The sequence below is a fragment of the Mya arenaria genome, chromosome 10 (genome assembly GCF_026914265.1).
Source record: "Mya arenaria isolate MELC-2E11 chromosome 10, ASM2691426v1".
In the NCBI taxonomy this organism is placed as follows: domain Eukaryota; kingdom Metazoa; phylum Mollusca; class Bivalvia; order Myida; family Myidae; genus Mya; species Mya arenaria.
The window spans coordinates 69911098-69924165 of NC_069131.1; the positions used below are offsets into that span (position 1 = coordinate 69911098).

General features: G+C 34.9%; 1 protein-coding gene across 7 annotated transcripts in view; it reads right to left on the minus strand.

Moving 5' to 3' along the window:
- LOC128206102 (receptor-type tyrosine-protein phosphatase alpha-like) overlaps positions 1 to 7351 on the minus strand; it is a 28252-nt gene extending 20901 nt beyond the window's left edge. For 3 of the 7 annotated variants that reach the window (XM_052908285.1, XM_052908284.1, XM_052908278.1), the window contains exons 1-2: positions 7038 to 7164; positions 3983 to 4203 (exon numbers count right to left, since the gene is read on the minus strand). The gene's annotated coding sequence lies outside the window, so the exon portion shown is untranslated. Of the gene's footprint in view, positions 1 to 3982; positions 4204 to 4733; positions 5425 to 7037; positions 7165 to 7231 lie in introns of those variants that run through there. The other 4 variants (XM_052908279.1, XM_052908281.1, XM_052908280.1 and 1 more) reach the window with 4 other exon arrangements.
- Positions 7352 to 13068: the final 5717 nt, after the last annotated feature.

Below are 13068 nucleotides of genomic sequence, written 5' to 3' on the forward strand. Positions count from 1 at the left end.
AACAGTGCGTACACTGCCATAAGATGGCTAAGTCCAACCCGATGCAGCCTCCTTCAGACATAACACCTCCAGACTACCCATTTCAGATGATCTGCAGTGACTATTTCACTTATAACAGCAAGGATTATGTGGTGATAGTCGATAGATATTCAAACTGGCCTATGGTACACAGGTCAGAATCAGGTGCGGAGGGCCTTATCAAGCGACTGCGGGAGACATTTGTGACATTTGGGATACCTGAAGAGTTAACTTCTGATGGGGGACCACAGTTCACAGCTGGAAAGACACAGGAGTTCTTAAAGGCCTGGGGAGTTCGACACAGGATTACGTCCGTTGCAAACCCACATGCTAATTGCAGGGCGGAGTTAGCTGTTAAAACAGTTAAACGCATGCTCATGGACAATGTTACTGCAACAGGATCCCTTGATGTAGATAAGTTCCAGAGAGCCTTACTGATGTACAGAAATTCTGTTGACCCCGAGACAAAATCGTCCCCAGCAGTAATATTGTTTGGACGACCCATCCGTGATGCTATCCCAATCCTAATGGGTCGATACTCTCCTCATGAGACTTGGACTGAGTTGATGTCGCATCGAGAGATGGCCCTTGCCCGAAGACATTCAAGGGATCATGAGCGTTGGAATGAACACACGCACAGATTGCCTCCATTGCAGGTGGGAGATCATGTTTATCTGCAAAACTTGGTCGGCAACCATCCAAGGAGGTGGGAGCGCACTGGGACTGTTGTAGAGGTAAGGCAGTACCACCAGTATGTTATCCGTGTGGATGGTACAGGCCGAGTAACTATCCGGAACCGACAACACCTTCAAAAGTTCACCCCTTTCCACGGCACTCCCTTGCCAGGTTTGTCGGTGACACCCGCTGTGGAACGACCACAACAAGAAGTTTCCAATTGCCCTCCTCCATCCAGGGTAACACCACAGGTTTCCATGCCTCTGACTCCATCACTACCACCAGGAGGTTCTCAAACCCCGCTTAGCTCAAGCGAAACACCCACCAAGGCGTCTCCTTCGGAAAGCATACCAGGAAGGCCAACCAGGGCTTCTACTCCAAGGCAGACTACCCAATCAACTTTAGAGCCAAAGCGTCTGAGCTTTGACCAGTCGGACCACCGAAACTCTAGTCCAGATAGGCCTATGACCAGTGTACCACGTGCCCTTGCCCGTCTTCAACCTTACAATAGAGCAGGGACTAAGGAGCTGCTGACATCCCGGAGACCTTGCCGCCGTGACAATAATGAATGATATCCACATGAGTTGTGCTGTATATGACATTAATTTAGTGTTACAAAGACTGCTTAGTGTTGACAATGTCAAAGGCAAAGACTTTCTCCTAGAGGCTTTTGAATTTGACCACTGCGCTTTAGGACTAATTAGTTTCTTGTATTGATGATTCATTTGTGTTGGATGTTTTTTGTTTACTTTTAAGTTTTCGGCGTACCCTTAAAAACTTGTCCCTGGGGGAGGAGATAACTAATAACTCTTACTTGTCTATTAATTACAGGTAGCAGTCATCCTTTTCCACACTCCACTATTATGCTACATGTATAGGACATTTCAACAAGGGGGAGGGGAAAATTAGTTCAGTTGTGTATTCATTAATGTGCTGTTGAACGTAGTATACATGTTTATGTCGTGATGGAAAAGGATTTCATCCTTTGGTTTAGATCAGATTAAAGATAAACAGAGGAAGGTGTTGATTCTCATTTAGGCAGATGTTTTAATAAATATATATTAAGGTATAATATTTTTTTGAAACTATCATTTTATCCTCTTAAATTAGTATTCAATCTTCCTGTAAATACAAGTATAACCATGTAAACGTTTGTCTTTCATAGTTTGTTTTCTTGCAAATGTATTATATACCTTCAGGATTGTGACAAACTAACGATATTTTGCAAAAGCATCATATAAAACAAACCATATTCATGTAACCAAACTGATCAAAGTAATAGAAAATGTTAATATATATAGTTAATATAACCCTGTGTCGGCGGTCTGGAACGTCATATTACATTTAACAAATGGTGTCAATTACTTTCATTATAAAATTACTTACAGCAAGCAAGCACCAACCATTTATTGTGCCAATACCCAAGGGCTTTTCTCACGTGTATTCGGAAAAAGTGGCGATATTTTCATTTTTCAAATATTTAATGATCTTACATCGGCTAATTTTGACGTTAAAGCTAAGTCGATCAAGCCTAAGAACAGTTGTATAAGTATATGGGCTTGATGGATCATGCCATTTCCCTAAATAATGTACATTTCTGAGCAGAATAAGTAAAACTTTTCAACAAAACACTTCATTGTCTCACTGGTTTTCACCTTCATCGGTTGTAAGCTTCCGGTACTGCGGTTCCAGGTAGAACTCGTTATTGAAACACGGTCCGCGCCATTAACGGTGAAACTATAATCTCATTTCTTGCATCAATAGTTCCTTATAAACCCCCTTAAATTCTTTGCTTTTGGACGTCTTTGCCGACCAGGTATCCGTCGACCATATTGTGATCGTGATAATGACATCATGCTGCCAGTTTTGTCTTCATGGGGCAATTACATCATTATCACCCTCACGTACAATGATAATCTCACGGATGGCTACAATAATTATTTTTGCGGGAACGAATCTCTATGGTTAAAAGTTACTACATATACTATCATTTGTTTTATTTCAAATTAAGTTACCATTTAATCACTGTCACACTTCCTCACATCAATGCTCACGTTCTCGATAGACACTTAAGTTGAATAGGCTCCTTTAATCGATTATACGAACCACTTATGACTTAATTGTCAGTTAGAAATCATCAAGTGCATTAATTAAAAGCATTATACATATAAACACATAACATCAACAACCAGATACTGAATGAATCTTTTCAGGCAGAGGTTAACTTTGTTTTGTGTTTAAATTGCAAATGGTTCACATTTTGGATATACTTCCAAAGACAAAATCCTGTCTCATCTTTTTTTAAATTGATATGCCGTGTTTATCCCGAAATTAATGAGAATACGTCCATTGAACATACATGCAAACGTGAAGTTTATACTTATATTTCCTGCCTTGGTATCCGTTTCATTTATCTCCGATTGTAGATGTTTAACACTCAATGTGGCCTTTTATATTCATATTAAAGTAAAACGTATAAACTGTTAAAAACTTGTACAATTTATACAAGTTTTGTCTTAAGGTGCTATGCGAACTGTTATATACATTTAAAATATAAAAAATGAGGGATAACATTAATTTCATTTACGAACAGTTTACCAGCTTACCTTACGGTTCACAATGAAAACGTCAATGTATTACTTGATGTTATGTAAGAATAAAAAATATAATTGAAATGATGCTGTATAAATGCGATATGTCACACTCATAATATGTTTTAAAACGATTGTGAAGGAAGCTGGCACGATGTTGCGCGAGAGTTTGGTCTTGTGTTGAAGGGGAATCCGGAGTACCCGGAGAAAACCCACTTGTCCGGCTTGGTGACTACTAACCAAACTCACATGCGCCCAGACCGGGGATCGAACCCAGGTAGCCTTGATGAGAAGCGAGTGCGCTAACCACTGCGCTAACCAGGCAACAAACATAATATGTTTGACATTTAAAGGAGCAACATTGGAAGTTTTTTTCCGGAAAATGTCGTCTTTACGACCAATCTCACCAAACAACACTCTTATATACAAAGCTACATTTTAATGAGGTGATAAACTAACGTCTGAGTTCAGCAACTTTTAAGTTTATGGTGTTAGAGAACACCATTTGCTTATTGGAAACGCGACTAATGCATGCTTTGTTTTTGTGTCGTCTACGAAGAGGGATTTTGTTGCTAAAGAGAAAAAAATTAACGTTTATGCAAGCCCTGCTTTTAGAAAGTATACGTTTATTTGACTATGGTTGTGCTCATTCATTAAAATTAACCAGAGTGATATGAAAAGTCGATTTAAATACATACGTGAAGACGAACAATCGATTCTGCAGCACAGTATCCTTTGGTCTAGAGACAAGTAGATTCGCTTCTGAATAACCGATAATGTTGCTCATGAGCAAATTATGGTGCAGGAGAAAGTTGCGACAAAGATACTGTAGCCAGAAGAACTGTCTTGCGTTCAGTTACTAGTATGTTTGCGGTGAACGTTTGCTGTTTGGTTTCCCGCTTGCAGTGTATGCGCTACGCTGCAACAGTGGTTCAAGACATGATAGTTTGTAAATGAAAGCACTGGTGGTTCATTAAATATATGTATATGAAACGTGCCACAATGCTTAATTATTATTAACTTTGCTTACAATTGTAGCCATACGCACAATATTATTAAGCAATACACATGTTTGGATGCTGGTATTCCCATTCTTTAAAATAGTTTCTGTTTATTGCTGATTAACGTAGAAACCGTATTATATCAATAACTCGGAAAGTAGATTATCGTGTATTTATATGAACGAAAATGAAAATGCAAAAACGACTACATACTATTGTATGCCTGTGACCAACAGGAATGAAACGGTTCGCTTTACCAAAGTAATATTGTTTGACAAAAGAAAAGGTAAGGTGGAAAATAGTCGGACAGGAACATAATTATATTATGCATGAATACAACTATGATAGATATACACTTTGTAATGCATCTATCGAGGACAAAAGGCAATCTATTTTTAACTTCTATAAATGACATTGATTTATAATCCATATGCTTTTACCGTCATACCTTGTCTTCATAGTCTCCGATGCCCCCAGTTAACCACATGTGATTCCACGTGTACATAACGGGACATGTGGGACTCACAAATCCACCAGCCACCAGGTTTAAGTTTGCATATCCGATTTATTTTTGTATTATACGAATTTGTTTAGCCAGATTGAGCTATCGAATCCGTAATAATAAATTGGAATTGCAAAAAGGCTCTATATGTCTGAAGCAGATAGTGGTAAGATATGGGCATTATGCCGACAAAATGAAAGCGTTGAAGCTTACAAATACGTAAACGCACTATCGGTCCTATTTGCTTCGTCTACACATATCATCACATGTAAATGCTGAACATTTCATGCTTTGTACGTCCTAATTGTCCCCTTAACGTTTGAGCCACACGTGACGCATGACTTTTGTCTGTTCCCGCATGTGTTACAGGACATGAGGTGACCACATGGCAAAGACCTTATTGATGGGAAATCTATGGGTGAGTATTTTGGTGTTAAAGGTATCCGTTATAAACCTATGTCAATTTAAATGCCTGGTGACTCTAAATCTATTTTAAATCATGTAAAAGGGTGTACAGAAAAGGAAAAGGTAACAATAATATAACAAGCAAGCTTTTATGAGCTTGGCAAGCTAAAAAATGATTATTTTCAGTTGAGATAAATAGCAAAGGTAAACATTATGACCACTTTATCTATGACGTACTATGACGCACAGTCGATCATCCATGCCTTCCGCCAGACCATCGTCGCATGAACTCGCCTTAACCCTCGTGTTTCAAGTGTTTTGTACAACAAAATTTTAAAGGACCTGGTGTTCCTTCTTTTTTATTTGTTACACGTCGCAGGTTAGTTTATCACGTATGTATAATTAATAACTGTAGTGTTCTTAATTCATATTATTTGCATTCTTATATCAGAAACTCTCCGTTATGTAGTCACTGCAATGTTCAGGGAGAGGTAAACACTATTTCACTAATTACTCACTGCGTTCAGTCAAATGACAGAGACTTATTCAAAATACTTGAGTACTGACAAACTATTTTTAGATCTTCAAGTCTTAGGATGATATAAATGGTGTGATGTTCACTGAAGTACATATCTATTTAAAATATCGTATAGAAGCACAACACTTATCTCCTAGTATTACCCTTTGCTTTGCTTTGTCGCTTTCTCTGACCTCTTACATATATTTCTCATGGCTTTACTACTTGAAATAACAATTAATACTTATTAGAAACTTCTTATCCCATAATTCTCATTCCTGCGCTTGTGCTTAAATGAAACATGATATTTATTTATTTTATAGCGTATACGACAACGTAATAGTTTAACTTATTATGTCACGTTTTGGGAAAGGCCCGTAATACATGTAAGAAACGTTCATGGTTTAATCCTGTAATTTGTCGCCTGTGTTATATAAACTTTGTTACACGGTAAAGCGCATGTTTCTTTGTGGATTTCTTTATCATGGTATGTGTAAATATATCGTCACAAATTATAATTCAATAATATAAAATAATACAAAGCTGTTCACTATTATGTTTTTAAACCGTCAGATTCCGTAGACTCATTTTGTTGCTTGCAACATATTACCACTGATCAAGGTCGGCATACATCACGTGAAGCAAATAACTTTCGTTGTATGTACGATTTTGAGGTATGGTTTTATAAAATCAAAACTGTGTGATTCATAGATAGGACAAAAGATAAACTCCAAGTAAAATCTTGCAATTTGACTTTGCTGATTTTGTAAAGAAAAAATGTTACGTTTTCGCTTTTAACAACAGGCAATTGTCTATATCAAAATTGATTTCGACTCTGTAAATGCTTAATTGTAATGCATTCATGTTAAAATAGGTAAAAATATACATTTTGGAAAGATTATGACGGATGCATATCTGTTTTGACATATCAATATTTTAATATATCGTCGAATGACCTATATAAGCCTGCCATATATGATCAAACGATGCAAAGGAGTGCTTACATCCGCAACATCATCTTATTTGGACATGATACTTATGTTGGTAAATCTATAACAAAATTTTGCTTCCAAGCAATTTAAATTGCATCATAATAGTAATCATAAATTTTCCAGTATAAATTCAAAATATAATTTTCATTAAGAAATATAAATTGATTTAAGAGTTAAATCTTCTTTAATAGCACATTCTTTCCTTTAATTCAACTGATACAAACCTATAGCAAACCTATTTTATTTTGTTTATTTGGAAGAAGTTTAACATGTAAAATATACATTAGGTATGTTATGTTTATCTCCATTAAACTGATTGTAGGGAACAGTTCTTACCTTTAATTATTTTTAATCCATTATTTCTCTTTATTCTTTGTAAAGCTTTAGGTTTCAGGATTTAGCACTGAACTATGGGCACAACTAAATTAAACTCTGATTATTTTAAATGTTCATTAAATTATACATTGTAATGTGTTTCCGCTGATAACTTTATATCATTATAAGGATAGTCCACTTGGAGAGGTACTTACCGCAGTGTAGATGATGACAATCAGAACTCACGACTGTCATTTAAAAATGATTTTCCTCAATCAGGAAGAAAATATCGCAACTAGCGAACGTCCTACTCATCTGCACAAATAGGGATTTTGCAAATTTCAATTAAGTCAATTGGAACCAGAAATGTGACACAAAAAAAAACTGAAATGTTTTCATTGATGTATTAATGTTCGAAATCACGTTGATTCTTAGTGTGTGCTTGCATTGCGTTCACAGGTAAATTATGCTATTCTAAATACAGATCAAATTGAATAAATATATATCTAAATATTTGGTATCTTTGCACTTTACAAATAGTATCTCCTTACGCTACTGTAAATGCAGGAACTATGGTGAAAATTATAAGTTTATACCATATTAGTGGCATACTTCCTGCTTTGATATTATGATATAATTAAGAAATTGATTAAAACATCCGCTTCCTATTAATTTTCCTAGAAAAATGGCAATATAAAATCTTATCGTTCATATCTGTTTCATACTATATTTAAACTTAACTATGAATATTTATTTACAGTCTGTTCATTTTTCATGATAAAGATGTATACGTAATAACTTGATGCTGTACACTATACTTTTGAAGACGAAACTGCTTGAATTCTTTTCTCTGTATTGTATGTATTGAAACTAACATTAATTATTTTATTTATATAACAAATTAAAAGCAACTTAACATAGACATTGAAATATACTTTATTTGCTACAAAAATAACATAGTCTCGCGAGTCATAATAATATTTGAATATCAAAATGCCTTTTTCATACAACAACATTCTATTTTGTCACAAAATTTAGTCGCTTACAACACATAACCACATAACTCTTCTGTTTTCTTGCTTGTCATTGATGTTAAAAGACGATTATCTTTTCGTTATGCATTAATTCAAGAAATATCTCGAATAATATAAGCGCTTGGACTTATTAATCCTTTAAATATGTAGCATATGTATTTCTTATTTTAATTACGTATCTAGAGTAGATTCATATTACGCATCTGTGTTTTCAAAGAGCTATCGAAACGCTTCAGAACCCTACACTTTACATGAAAAATAAAAAAAGCTTCAAGTTTTCTTTTTACCGTATTAATAATTGTTGATACATTCATTTGCTGATGCTTGAGTCTTATATATTCACTTGGATTCGTATACACCTAAGGACTTTAAATTTACATGGATCCGTTAATGCTTGAGGGATATATATTCACATTGGTTCGTTAATGCCTAAGGCTATATATTCACACTGATTCTTCAGGGGTATATATCCACATATATCAACATGGATTCATTTACGCATACATATTATATTTTCAAATGGATTCATAAATGATTAAGGGCTGAAAATTCGTATGGATTCGTGAATGCATAAGGGCTATATACTTACATGGATTCATTGATGCTTAAGAACTATATATTCACATGGAGTCGTTGATGCTTAAGAACTGTATATTCACATGAAGTCGTTGATGCTTAAGAACTATATATTCACATGGAGTCGTTGATGCTTAAGGGCTGTATATTCGCATGGATTCGTTGATTCATAAGGGCTGTATATTCACATAGATTAATGCATGCTGATGTATTGCTTTATATGACGAATCAGGATTGTTTTCAAATGCTAAATTGGTATATGGTGCATTCTAGGTATGTTATCAACTTCAGGCAAAATTGATTTTATATGACATACTATGACTATGACTACGACCATTTAGATCATTTAGGTGCATCACAAGTAAGGTTAAGGCAATGCAAAGCAAATTTAATATTTTAATGTTTGAGAAAACACATAATTACACAAACACAATAAATATTCTTATTTACCTAATACTGAATATCATACAAGCAGTTACAGAACAAAATAATGATTCCTACTTTGAACATAACAAGGTAAACAAACCTTAACTTAAAAATTAATGATCACAGTTATCTGACAATCAACCTGAACTTTACTATTTTAATATGTAAAACAGCATTGTGTATATTTTAGATGTAGTTTAAGGTTCTGCAAATAACCCCCAAAAATGGTTTGACTCCCTCAGCAGTTTGAAATGAATATAAATTCCCTGTAGTTGACGTTGTTAGCACCATTTCATCATTGAATATAACATTGTATGCAGAATGTATGAACATATATAATTATTTAAAGTATGAAACTTTAAACTGAATAATAAACATTTAATAACAAAACTCTATAACATTTAAAAAACAAGCACATAGATAATTCCACAAAACATGAGTTATTGATATCAATATATAATATATATATGTGAATAAATATATGTTGTTAACTTGTAATATATTCACAATATAGCAGTTTAACAGTTCACAACATAATCAGAACAAGAATGTACTATAATTTATGCTTACATTAGCTCATTCATTAGCTCATTCAGTTTATAACTATATCCTTTGCAAATACACTTAATTGTTCAGAACGTACAAGGCTTAGTTTTAATTTTAACAACGCACGGTATTCTAGACAAAGTTAATTGTCCCCTCCCCTGGCAAGGGATTAGTGGCCTACTGACCAGATAACTGAAATAAACCATGATGTATTGATCTACTGATAAGGGAATACTCTGCAAGAAAATGGACAAATCAGCCCTGCATTTGTCAACAAATAAAGAAAAAAAACAGCCCTCCCCTAAGCATATCTTTGAGCCCAGCTGGGGGGAGGGCTTCAGCCCTAAAGCCCAGGGCTGAATCTGTGCCTGGGTTAACAAAGTCAGTTCCAGCATTATATGGAGCGCTTGCACATTACTTTATACAACTCAAAAATGAACATCCAATAACTTGTGTTTTTATGCTAATATACAAATTTAACATATATCTATGAAAATTGGAAATATAATGGAATCAGGACCTGGTTTGTAGCTAAAGAAAAAATATGTCATCATATGGTACAAACACATGAAAGGTAATTCTACAATACTGACAAATAACATTTCTGCAAGATGTTTAAAACAATTGCAATAATTAATAATATGATAAGAAAGTTTTGTAAAGGAAATAAAGATGTTCTACAAACACTTTCCAAAAAACAACACTAGTGTTTAAATGAGGTTTATTCATAAAATTTAACCACCTTCATTTGTAAATCAAAATTAAAAAGATACTTATTAGAGTTTATGACGCTATTTTAAGAAAACTTTGAGATGCATATGCAATTTCTGTCTCTTAGTTTAAATGTTTTTGATGACTGAAGTCATCAATCCCAGATCCAATATGCACTCTGGTATACTAGGGTACTGAAGTGATCGGTCCCATATCTGGTATCCTTGATAAAACGTTACTGCTGAATACAGTACTGAAGTGATCAATCCCTGATGCGACTCTGGTATCCTGGATAAAACGTTACTTGTGAATACGGTACTGAAGAGATCAATCCCTGATGCCACTCTGGTCCCTGGATAAAACGTTACTTGTGAATACGGTACTGAAGAGATCAATCCCTGATGCGACTCTGGTATCCTGGATAAAACGTTACTGCTGAATACAGTACTGAAGTGATCAATCCCTGATGCGACTCTGGTATCCTGGATAGAATGTTACTTGTGAGTACAGTACTGAAGAAATCAATCCTTGATGCCACTCTGGTATCCTGGATAAAACGTTACTTGTGAAACCGGTACTGAAGAGATCATTTCCTGATGCCACTCTGGTATCCTGGATAAAACGTTACTATTGAATACAGTTCTGAAGAGATCAATCCCAGATGCCAATCTGGTATCCTGCGTTACAGGTGAATACGGTACTGAAGTGATCAATCCCTGATGCCACTCTGGTATCCTGGATAAAACGTTACTTGTGAATACGGTACTGAAGAGATCAATCCCTGATGCCACTCTGGTATCCTGGATAAAACGTTACTGCTGAATACAGTACTGAAGTGATCAATCCTTGATGCGACTCTGGTATCCTGGATAAAATGTTACTTGTGAGTACAGTACTGAAGAGATCAATCCTTGATGCCACTCTGGTATCCTGGATAAAACGTTACTTGTGAAACCGGTACTGAAGAGATCAATTCCTGATGCGACTCTGGTATCCTGGAAAAAACGTTACTATTGAATACAGTTCTGAAGAGATCAATCCCAGATACCAATCTGGTATCCTGGATAAAATGTTACTATTGAATACAGTTCTGAAGAGATCAATCCCAGATACCAATCTGGTATCCTGGATAAAATGTTACTATTGAATACAGTTCTGAAGAGATCAATCCAAGATGCCACTCTGGTATCCTGGATAAAACGTTACTATTGAATACAGTTCTGAAGAGATCAATCCCAGATGCCACTCTGGTATCCTGGATAAAACGTTACTATTGAATACAGTTCTGAAGGGATCAATCCCAGATGCCAATCTGGTATCCTGCGTTACTGGTGAATACGGTACTGAAGTGATGGATCCTGATCTGAAACAGATTAACACCAAATTGAAGTAATACACAAGGGTCAATTTTTTCATATTGACAGAGACGAAGAGGCTATCACACTAACAAATGAAGTCACCTTTGTTAAAAGTATGTTAATATGGCCCAAGACCACAATTATTTTTAGTATATGTTTCATATAAACACTAACCTGGCTTTTCTCTTCAAAACAGTCGTTGCATATAATGTTTTTGCAATTTAAACAGACTTCAAAATCCCTATATTTCAATTTCAGACTGTATGCAACACATACTGAAAGTTTGGCAATGATATCTTAAACAGTTAAAGAATGAGTATTAGCACCTGTGGTGTTTTCTAAAAGGCAGAAATAGCCATTTCTATCGAATGGTTAGCCGCAAACTTTTTAAGAGCCATTGTTTTCTCATGCATTGGAATAATCTGACCAAGTAAAGTTCTCCTTTTAGCTTTCAATGGTGTCTATAAAACAGCACCAGAAAAAATGGCCTGCCTACTCTTATAAGATTTTTTCTAAGCAAAATAATATTTTTTCCACTTTATCGGCTTAGCGTTTTATATAAAAATGACATAGCGCCAATCTGAAATCCCTCAACTTGTCAAATTTATGCTTTTTTTTGTCCAATTATATAAAGGTAACAGAACTATTAAGTTTAAAAAAAGTGATAATGTGTTTATAAACATTCTAAACACTACTATATGCCAAATTGATTGCTTCCGGGACAAATGGCGCAACAAAAGAAATGGCAAAAAAAAACACCAAAACTGAAATATTCATGACAACTAGTGTTTTCATGTATGAGGTGGCTACATGATGTAGAAAATGCAGTGATAGCATTAATATGCCCTAGTTACAAATATTTTGCATTAAGTATCTGTTTTAAAGACTAGATTTGGCTTAAAATCAAGAGTACAGCACTTTACCATTGTCCATAAGTTACTTATTTACACCTGCTTTGCTATAAACCTCACTCTTTGGAATCATTTACCCACAAACAAGTACTATAGAGTTGACATACTTTATTCTTCTGAACTATTGGATTCAGAGCTGCATCTCCTGGATGCCAAGGGCGAAAAGCCGCAGCTACATGTAACTGGAGCTTATTGGGACAACATAATCTGCAAGCAAGAAACAAAATCAGTGTTTGACACAGAATAAAAGTATCTTTTATGTAGACATTTATGTGATAAATATGCAGAAAAGTTCATTAATTCAAAGATTTTCATGACAAAATTATTAAATATATACATATATATATATATATGTATATATATATATTGATATATATTTACTTATGTGGCTTCAGCAACCAGGCTGGCTATAGAAATAAACAATAAATAAGTGTTTTAAAGCTGCACTCTCACAGATTGAACGTTTTGACAACATTTTATTAAATAATTG